We start from the raw sequence: 10,712 nt of genomic DNA, 5'->3' as shown, positions 1-10,712 counted from the left end.
TTGTTTAATCTCTTTATTTTTCTCTTCAATTTCTGCAATTCACTTTAGATTAAAAAAACGAAAAAAAAAACTCTTCCTTAAATTCTGTTACTGCAATTTCTGTTTATTCCAGTTAACCAAAAAAAAAAACATAAACGTTTCAAAAAAAATGAAATTTTAAATGTTCCCGTTGTTTAACTTTTCAAATTTTCCTTGGGTTCCACTTAGGATCAATTTTTGCTAGTTTTTGTCATTTTAGTATCACTCCTTGTTTCCATTTTTTTACATACTTTAATTGTCTTCTTGTCAAGTTGAACGTTTCTATCATTCAGATTATCTTAGTTTGGTGTCTCAATTCCTCATCTTCCGAAGTGCAACTTGTTAAGGCAATCCAAGAGTGGAAAAAGGCAAGAGTGGTAAGCTCATCAAAGGGTAAAAGCCACGTATTGAGTGAAACACGAGTGTCCTATTCCGAGTGATACACGTGATAAGAGTGTTGTAAGGTCTTTTCTTTTACAGGTTCATTGATGGCTAACACTGAAGGGAATCCCGATCCACAACTAACTTTCCGCCTCGACGCATTTGCCAGCATCCTTACAGGGATTCAACAACGTCTTGATGACATGGATTCTCGAATTAACTCTTTTTCTCCTAGGCGAAAAGTACGGTCACGAGAATCTCTTCATAATGATTCTACAGAGTCTGAGGAGGAGACTTCATCCAGATCCCGGCATCATAGACAACCGGTAGATGTTGATAATAACCTTAACACTATCAAGTGCGCATCCCAGAATTTAAAGGCAGAAGTGACCCAGAGGCGTACCTGGAATGGGAACGCAAGGTAGAGCTCCTATTTTAATGTCATAACTACACAGATGTAAAAAAGGTAAGGCAAGCAGCTGTCGAATTCTTAGATTATGCCCTTGTCTGGTGGGCCGAGCTGGACAAACAGAGGAGGCGGAATGGAAAACCACCAATTCTGTCTTGGGAATAGATGAAGAAGGTCATGCGACAACGGTTTGTCCCTTCTTACTACTACAGGGAGCTACATCAATGGCTCCAACGGTTATACCAAGGTTCTAAGTCTGTAGATGAGTATTATAAGGAGATGGAGATGCTGCTAATCCAAGCAAACATTGAGGAGGAGTATGAGGCTACTATGGCACATTTCTTGAGTGAACTGAACCGAGACGTTGCAAATACTGTAGAACATCTTCCATTTGTGACTATGGAAAACTTGGTGAACCTAGCTATCAAAGTGGAAAGACAGCAAAAAGCGAAAGGGCTGCGTAATTCTACTTCAAGGTGGGATTTGAGAGGTGCTAATTTCAGGGAGAAGACTGAATCCAAACCTACCGAATCAAAGGAGAAGCGCATAGAGCAGCACAAGAAGCCGCCCACACCTAATCCCACTTCTAAACCTCCTGCACGGCATCGTGATATTACCTGCTTTAAGTACCGCAGATTAGGCCATTATGCTTTCGAGTGTCCAAATAAAAGGACCATGGTAATTAAAGCAAATGATATTTTCTCAGAATCTGATAACTCAGATGGGTATGAAGACATGCCACATACGGATGATGCTACAGATAATGAAGATATAGTTGAGTATGCTGTTAGTAGCGAGACCTTTGTCACTAGGTGGATCTTAAATGTACAAGCCAAGGATGATTGTCTAGAACAGCGAGAGAACATCTTTCATACAAAAGTTTTATTGGGAGGTAAGGTTGGACTCATGATCATTGATGCTAGAAGTCATACAAACGTTGCTAGCTCTACTTTGATCACAAAATTGGGGTTGAAATACACCAAACACCCTAACCCTTATAAACTGTAGTGGCTAAGTGATATTGGTGATTTGAAGGTTATGAAGCAAGCCCGCATACAGTTCTCTATTAGGAGATATAGTGACGAGGTACTTTGTGACGTGGTTCCCATGCAGGCTTGTCATCTACTCCTAGGCCGTCCATGGCAGTATGATAGGAAGGTGGTCCATGATGGTTTCACAAACCGATACTCCTTCACTTATCTTGGGAAGAAGATTACCCTTGCACCTTTGACACCTAAAGAAGTGTACCTGGAGCAACTAAGCATGCGCAAATCTACTAAAGAGTCTTTAGGATGTGAGAAAATTGAAAAACAAGAGGGTAAAGAGAGGGCTTTGAGAGATGAAACGTGTGAGAAAAAGAGTTAGGGTCTGAGTAAAAAAGAGAGTTCTAAAAGAGAAGCATCTGTGGAGAGAGAGTGCTCACAAAATATGTTTTTATGCCAAAGAGAGGGATCTGAAGCATGCTAGTTTAGGGCAAAAAACATTGGTGTTAGTACGATTTAGAAAGTCTTTACTTTCTACCATTGAAACTAACCATAACATGCCTAGTACTTTTATTTCACTCTTGCATGAATTTGGTGATGTATTTCCGGATGAGATGCCCTCAGGTTTACCTCCATTACGAGGCATTGAACATCAGATTGACTTTGTCCCCGGATCGAGCATTCCTAACCGGCCAGCTTATTGGACCAATCCTGAGGAGACGAAGGAACTGTAACGGCAAGTCGAGGACCTTTTGGCTAAGGGTTTTGTGAGAGAAAGCATGAGTCCTTGTGCTGTTCTGGTACTATTGGTGCCCAAGAAGGATGGCTCATGGAGGATGTGTGTTGACTACAGAGCTGTAAATAAGATTATGGTAAAGTATCGCCATCCTATTCCTAGACTTGATGATATGCTTGATGAATTGCATGGTTCTGTTATTTTTACTAAAATAGATTTAAGGAGTGGTTATCATCAAATACGAATAAAACTTGGCGATGAATGGAAAACAGCTTTCAAAACTAAATATGGTTTGTATGAGTGGTTAGTTATGCCATTTGGTTTGACTAATGCACCTAGTACATTCATGAGACTAATGAATCATGTTTTGCGAGAATTTTTAGGTAAATTTGTGGTTGTTTATTTTGATGATATCCTTATCTACAGTAAATGTCTTGATGATCATATTTTACATGTTCAATCTGTTTTAGAGGTACTTAGAAAAGAAAAATTGTATGCAAATCTCCAAAAGTTCTCGTTTTTTCTGAGTAAAGTCATATTCCTAGGTTTTGTGATAAGTTCTGCAGGAATTGAGGTAGATGACGAGAAGGTGAAGGCTATTAGAGAATGGCCCACACCTCAGAATGTCTTTGATGTTAGAAGTTTTCATGGTCTTGCGGGTTTTTATCGGAGGTTTGTTAAAGATTTTTCTACTATTGCTGCACCTTTAACTAAAATCATCAAGAAACATGTCAACTTTAAATGGGATCAGGAACAAGAACTTGCCTTTAACACCTTGAAAGAATTATTGTGTTCTGCCCCATTCTTATTTTACCAGATTTTTCTAAAACTTTTGAAATCGAATGTGATGCTTCCGGAATTGGTATAGGTGCTGTTTTGATGCAGGAAAAGCGAGCAATCGCCTATTTCATTGAGAAGTTTAATGGGGCCCGCCTCAACTATTCCACTTATGATAAAGAGCTTTATGCTTGGTGCGAGCTTTGGAAGTGTGGCAGCATTATTTGCTACCTAAGGAATTTGTGGTACATACTGACCATGAATCCTTCAAACACTTGAAGGGCCAAGGGAAGCTGAACAAGAGACATACAAAATGGATAGAATTCCTTGAATCCTTTCCATATATAATCGCCTATAATCAAGGTAAAGAGAATGTGGTTGCTGATGCATTATCTAGAAGGTATTCCTTAATCACAACCCTTACTTCTAAACTATTGGGTTTTGAGTGTATGAAGGAATTGTATGCAACTGATTCTGCTTTTGCCTCTATCTATGCTGCATGTGAACAAGGTGCATATAACAAATTCTATAAGCATGATGGCTTTCTTTTTTGGGGTAATAGAATTTGTGTACCTACTTGTTCTATTAGGGAGTTACTTGTTCTATAATCACATAGTGGGGGTTTGATGGGTCATTTTGGTGTGCATAAGACTTTGGATGTTTTATCTGAGCATTTTTACTGGCCCTACAGGCATAAATATGTTGAGAAATTTTGTGCTAAATGCATTGCATGTAAACAAGCTAAATCTAAGTCTTTACCACATGGTTTGTATACTCCTTTACCTGTTCCTATGCATCCATGGGTTGATATTTCTATGGATTTTGTTCTTGGTTTGCCTAGATCTAGAAGAGGTCGAGATAGCATTTTTGTTGTGGTAGATATATTTAGTAAAATGGCTCATTTCATTGCTTTCCATAAAACTGATGATGCCACACATATTGCTGACCTATTCTTTCGAGAAGTTGTGCGTTTACATGGTGTTCCCCAAACTATTGTTTCTGATCGTGATGTCAAATTCTTAAGTCACTTTTGGAAAGTTTTGTGGAGTAAGCTGGGAACAAAATTGTTCTACTCTACTACTTGTCACCCTCAAACTGATGGTCAAACTGAAGTCGTTAATCGAACATTGGGAACCTTACTGCGTGCTGTTGTTGGTAAGAATTTGAAAACCTGAGAAGATTGTTTACCTTCTATTGAGTTTGCTTATAACAGGACAATCCATTCTTCCACTGGTTTTTCACCATTTGAACTTGTTTATGGTTTTAATCCTCTCACTGTCTTAGATTTAATGCCTTTACCTTTGAGTGATATTATTAGTTTAGATGGAGCTAGCAAGGCTGAGAAAGTTAAAGCAATACATGCAAAGGCGTGACCTAATTGAGAGGAAGAACAAAACCACGGCTGAAAGGGTTAACAAAAAGCGAAAGCATATAGTCTTCGAACTAGGAGATTGGGTTTGGGTACATTTGAGGAAGGAGAGATTTTCTGCTCAGAGGAAGACTAAACTTGATGTTAGAGGGGATGGCCCATTCCAAGTGCTTGAGAAGATCAATGACAACTGATAAACCACTATTTTATGGTTTACAATGTGTTTAATTGTGTGGTTTTATCATGGTCTTTACCCGCTTATTCATATAATTAGCATGCATTTATATTTCCTTCCTAAAATTATTACATGATTGAAAGCTTACTTCCTGGATACCTTTAAGTAGGTATTTTAATCCCCCTTTCTTCCATTCGGTGCCGTGATCTGTGTGTTAAATGTTTCAGGCTTTATAGGGCATGAATGAGTGAGAGATTGGGAAGGAAGCTTGCAAAAATGGAAGGAATACAAGAAATTGAGGAGATGACCAGTGAGAAGTGACGCGTACGCGTCAGCGACGCGACCGTGCGGAAGAGAGAAATTCGCAGTGACGCGCCCACATGAGTGACGTGGACGCACGGATTGGAAAAGTAGAAGCGACGCGGAGGCATGGACTATACGCCCGCATGGAAAAGCAAAACACCGAATGACGCGTCCGCGTGAATGACGCGTTCGCGTAACGTGAGCGATCTGCAGAATTTCAAAAGTCACTGGCAGAGTTTTTGGGCCGAATTTCAACGCAGTTTTCGGCCTGAAATTACAGACTAGAGTCAGGGAACATGCAGAAACGAGAGACATAAATTCATTATGCACAATTTTTAGTTTTAGATCGGGATTTACTCCTCCCCTAGGTTTTTCGATCACTTGACATTTAATTAGGATTTTTGGAAGACTTTGCTTTTTAGCTTTTGAGAAGAGGCCACCTCCGGTACTAGTCATTATACTTTGCTATTTGCTTTTTTACTTATTCTTCCATGTTCTTAATCCCCCCTAGAGTTGACATTGGCTTATTTTTGCAAGTTATTAATATAGACTATTTTTACTTTTAATTGATCCTTTTCATTATTATTTATCATGTCTCTTTTTAATTCCCTTTCCTATGTTATGAGTTCTACATTCACAATGAGCGAGTAGTTCCCTTACTTGATGGGGAGTTGATTGAAAGGAACCCTTGAGTTGAGGTACTTAAAGGAGAAATTGTAATTGGGCTCATTGTTGGAATGCCCTCTAGTCACTGACACAAATCCTTTTCAATGAGCGGATTGGGACTTGTGAATAGAAACAACATTCCAACTTGTTTGACTCTCCCTTACCTAGTAAGGGGTAACTAAACAGAGCAATCTTCAATTATCAATTAATCTTGAGAGTACTTCAACAAGAATAGGGCTTCCAACTAATCTACTCCCAGTCAAGGCTTTTATTTAGAATTAATTAAATTCTCTATTTTAGTTTCCTGTTATTCAACTCAACCATTTTTGAAAACATCTGATTGATAAAATAGCACATCTCTCTGCAACTCGTTGGGAGACGACCTGGGACTCATACTCCCCTCTGCAACTCATTGGGAGACGACCTGCGACTCATACACCCAGTATTTTAATTTAAATTTTGTGACAACCCTTCTAAATTAATAAGCGGATTTTCGGTTGGTTAAGGACTGTACTTGCAACGCATTTCTATTAATAATTTCTTAACCCGCCAATTTCTACCACGTCAATTTTTGGCACCATTGCCGGGGAGTTGCAACAGTGTGCTAATTTATTGATTGGTATTTATTTTAATTGCAATTTTTCTTTTCATTCTATCACTATGAGCTGTACGTTTTTTTCGTTAAATGACGCGTTCACTTCCTGATCCAAGCTTGCCAGTATTTGACCCTGAGATTGAAAGAACTCTTTCACGTAAAAGGCAAGCTCAGCGTCGGCGACTCCTCTTTGAGGACGAACCTGAACCGTCATCTAAGGAAGAAACAAGCTCCCTCTCTACTGATCCAGTTCATTTACGTGCAGGTGACATGGCAGCACCCAGAAGAGTCACTATCCAGGAGGAAGGAGCCCCTGATTTTACGCTCCAACCATTCCAGGCACACCACCCAGCAGTAGCTGTAGATTTTGAAATAAAGTCTTCACTACTCAACTTGATGCCCAAGTTTCATGGCTTACCTGCTCAAGAGCCTATCAAGCATCTTAGGGATTTCCAGACTGCTTGTTCTAGTGTTAAGCGTAATGGCACTGATGAAATCTCCATTCTGTTGAAAGCATTCCCGTTTTCTCTGGAGGGAAAGGCAAGAGAGTGGTACTATACTCAACCCGGAGCAACTGTTTCCAACTGGGATACACTTAGGAGAGAGTTTTTGAATAAATTCTTTCCAGCTGAAGTTGTCGATAAGCTGAGGAAGGACATGTCTATGATCGTTCAGGATGAATCTGAGACCCTCTATAAATACTTGGAACGCTTCAATAATCTTTGAGACGCATGCCCCCATCATATAATTGACAAGATAGTGTTGCTCGGTTACTTTACACAGGGTTTGAAATCTCAAGATAAGGCCACATTAAAAGGTGCTAGCAATGGTTCTATGAAAATGTACAAGACTACGGACGAAGCATGGCAATTGATCAGCGACTTAGCTGACTCTAATAGGAATCACAGGCAAAAGCAATGTTGGTCAAGAGCTGTTGCAGAGGTATCCACTAGTAAAGAGACTGCTGCTATATCTTAGAGCTTATGTGAAATGACCAACTTGCTGAAGCAGATGCAACTAAATCAACAACAGCCTCAATAAGTTCAGCCTTCTCCACCACAGCACAGCCAGCAGTTGGTTTGGTTCCACAAAGAGTATGCGAAATCTGTGTAGATTACGGTCACTATACCGATGAGTGTCCCCAACTCCAACCAGAAGACAACACTATAGCAGCCACTCATAACTTTCATGACCACCCCAATCAAGGGTAGAATCAAGGTGGCAACTATAACCAAGGATGGCAGGATAACTCTAACCAAGGCTGGAGAGACAATTCTAACCAGGGTTGGAGGGACAATTATAACAGAGGAGGCAGAGATAACAATAGAAATCAGAGGTGGAATAACAATAACAACTTCAGGCAGCAGAATCAGAATCAGTCCTACAGAGCACCTCATTTAAGACAGCCTCAAGCATCTCAGCAAACCTCTCAGATCATTTACCCCTCTTCATCTCCCATTGATGAGTTACTACAATATATTGATTGGAGACAACAGGCTATGGAAAATAATTTTAATGCAACTCTGAATGTTTTGACTTCTACTTTACAAACCCTTGTCTCAAAGGTTGGATCACTAACCAACTCCAACAACCAGTCCTCAAGCTCTGGCGGACTCCCCTCTCAACCCTTAACCAACCCAAAGGGTGGTATTAATGCCATCATCCTAAGTTCCGGAACCACATTGCAAGAGAGGAATCAGGAAGAGCCAATCCCACCTGAACACGCATCAACTGAAGAGATAGTGGAAATAGAAGATGTTGAAGATGAAAAGAGCATACAGGACATGGCTGAAGATGAAGACGCCAAATCATAGAAAGAAGCACCAAAGGGAGCAGACACTATAGAGGACGCCATTCCTATTCCATTTCCACAACTTGCAAGGAAGCCCAGGAAGCAGTTAGAACCTGATCCCAAAATCGTAGAAATATTCAAAAGGGTTGAGGTAACTGTTTCCCTTTTTGATGTCATTCAACAGGTACCTAAATATGCAAAGTTTCTAAAAGATTTGTGCATACATAAAGACAAAATTAATGAAATAGAAACTATTCCTTTAGGAAGTTCTATATTTGCTTTAATGGGAAATATACCTAAAAAATGTAGTGATCCAGGTCCATGTATGGTTAACTGTACCATTGGAGGTGTGATATTTTCTGACTGCATGTGTGATTTAGGAGCATGTGTTAGTATAATGCCTTTATCTGTATATGATGTTTTGAGGCTCCCTCCCTTAAAAAGGTTGGCAGCTCGTTTTGTGTTAGCAGATAAAAGTATTATTACAGTGGCTGGAGTTGCTGAAGATGTATTAGTGGGCATTAAAGGTCTCACTTTCCCCATTAATTTTTACATCCTGGAGATGCCCCAACATGACTCAGAGAAGCCATCATCAATCCTACTCGGAAGACCTCGATGTTCAAATTAGATGCTTTTTCAGGAACATACTCTTTTGAAATAGACGGCCAAGTAATAAGCTTCAATCTGAATGGAGTTATGAAGTACCCTCCAGAAGATCACTCTATCCTCCGGTGTGACATCATAAATGAAACCGTCGCTGAAGTTCACCTAGAGGAGTTTGAAGAGAAGTATATAGGACAAGGTCCAAGTGTGGGGACATTCCCAGAGGACAATGAAAGTACTCTACCACTGCCACCAGCTCCAGATAATTCAGAGCCTGACCATGAACAAAAGTAAGAGTTGAAACCTCTCCCTCTACACCTCAAATATGCTTACCTTGAAGACAAGCAGAAGTTTCCAGTTATCATTGCACGGGACCTCACTTCTCAGATCGGGAGTCACTACAGTAAAGAATGAGCATGGAGAGCTCATAGCTACCAGAGTTTAGAACGCCTAGAGCGTCTGCATTGATTACAGGCGTCTCAACCAATCTACTCGTAAGGATCACTACCCTCTTCCATTCATTGATCAAATGCTGGATCGTCTGTCAGGTAAATCACATTATTGCTTTTTAGATGGTTACACAGGCTATTTCCATATTCATATAACTCTTGAGGATCAGGAAAAGACTACCTTTACATGTCCTTTTGGGACTTATGCTTACAAGAGAATGCCCTTTGGCCTGTGCAATGCACCAGCTACCTTCCAAAGGTGCATGATGAGTCTTTTCTCTAATCTTATTGAGGACTGTATGGAGGTTTTTATGGATGATTTTAGCGTTTATGGTGATTCTTTTAACCTTTGCTTGGATAGTTTATCTAGAGTATTAGATAGATGTGTCAGTACAAACCTTGTATTGAATTTTGAAAAATGTCATTTTATGGTTAAACAAGGAATCGTACTGGGACATGTTGTATCTCATACTGGTATTTCTGTAGATCCAGCAAAGGTGGATGTTATTTCTAGTTTGCCTTACCCCTCTTCTGTGAGGGAAGTCCGTTCGTTCCTTGGATATGCAGGTTTCTACCGAAGATTCATTAAGGACTTTAGTAAGGTAGCACTTCCCCTATCTAGATTACTGCAGAAAGATATTGAGTTTGAGTTCAGTGAGGATTGCAAACAAACGTTTGACAAGCTGAAAACCGCCTTGATTCAAGCTCAAATTGTGAGAGGACCAGACTGGAGCCAGCCATTCAAAATCATGTGCGATGATTCCAACCATGCAGTTGGAGCAGCACTGGCTCAGCATGAAGGTAAGGACCCTTTTGTTATTGCTTATGCGTCTAAAACTTTAGACACCGCTCAGTCTAACTACAATACTACTGAAAAAGAGCTTCTTGCTATTGTTTTTGCTCTGGATAAATTCTAAGCCTATTTACTTTGTACTAATGTAGTAGTGTATTCAGACCACGTAGCTCTAAAGTATTTATTAGCTAAAAAGGAATCCAAACCAAGGCTTATACGTTGGATACTGCTACTACAAGAATTTGATTTAGAAATAAAGGATAGGAGTGGTACCCAGAATCTAGTGGCAGACCACTTGAGTCGCCTTGAACACATTAAGGATGACTCCACTCCTATAGCTGATAATTTTCCATTTGATAACTTACAAGCAGTATCTGAGGTAATCCCTTGGTATGCACCTATAGCTAATTATCTAGTTAGCCGCACTTTTCCTCCACACTTTACTAAGCACTAAAGAGACAAGCTGAAAAGTGAGTCTAAATATTATATATGGGATGACCCATATTTGTGGAGATGTGGCACTGATCAGGTAATTAGAAGGTGTGTGCCTCAATCAGAATTCCAGCCCATTTTAGAGACCTGTCACTCATCTGAGAGTGGAGGACATTTTGGCCCTCAAAGAACAGCTAGAAAAATCTTAGACTGTGGATTCTGGTGGCCCAC

General features: G+C 40.0%; 1 pseudogene; it reads left to right on the top strand.

The window, feature by feature from the left end:
• Positions 1-506: 506 nt before the first annotated feature.
• LOC107486931 (uncharacterized) overlaps positions 507-10,712 on the top strand; it is a 27,871-nt pseudogene continuing 17,665 nt past the window's right edge.

The sequence above is a fragment of the Arachis duranensis genome, chromosome 1 (assembly GCF_000817695.3).
Source record: "Arachis duranensis cultivar V14167 chromosome 1, aradu.V14167.gnm2.J7QH, whole genome shotgun sequence".
Lineage (NCBI taxonomy): Eukaryota > Viridiplantae > Streptophyta > Magnoliopsida > Fabales > Fabaceae > Arachis > Arachis duranensis.
This window is presented reverse-complemented; position numbering and strand designations above follow the sequence as displayed.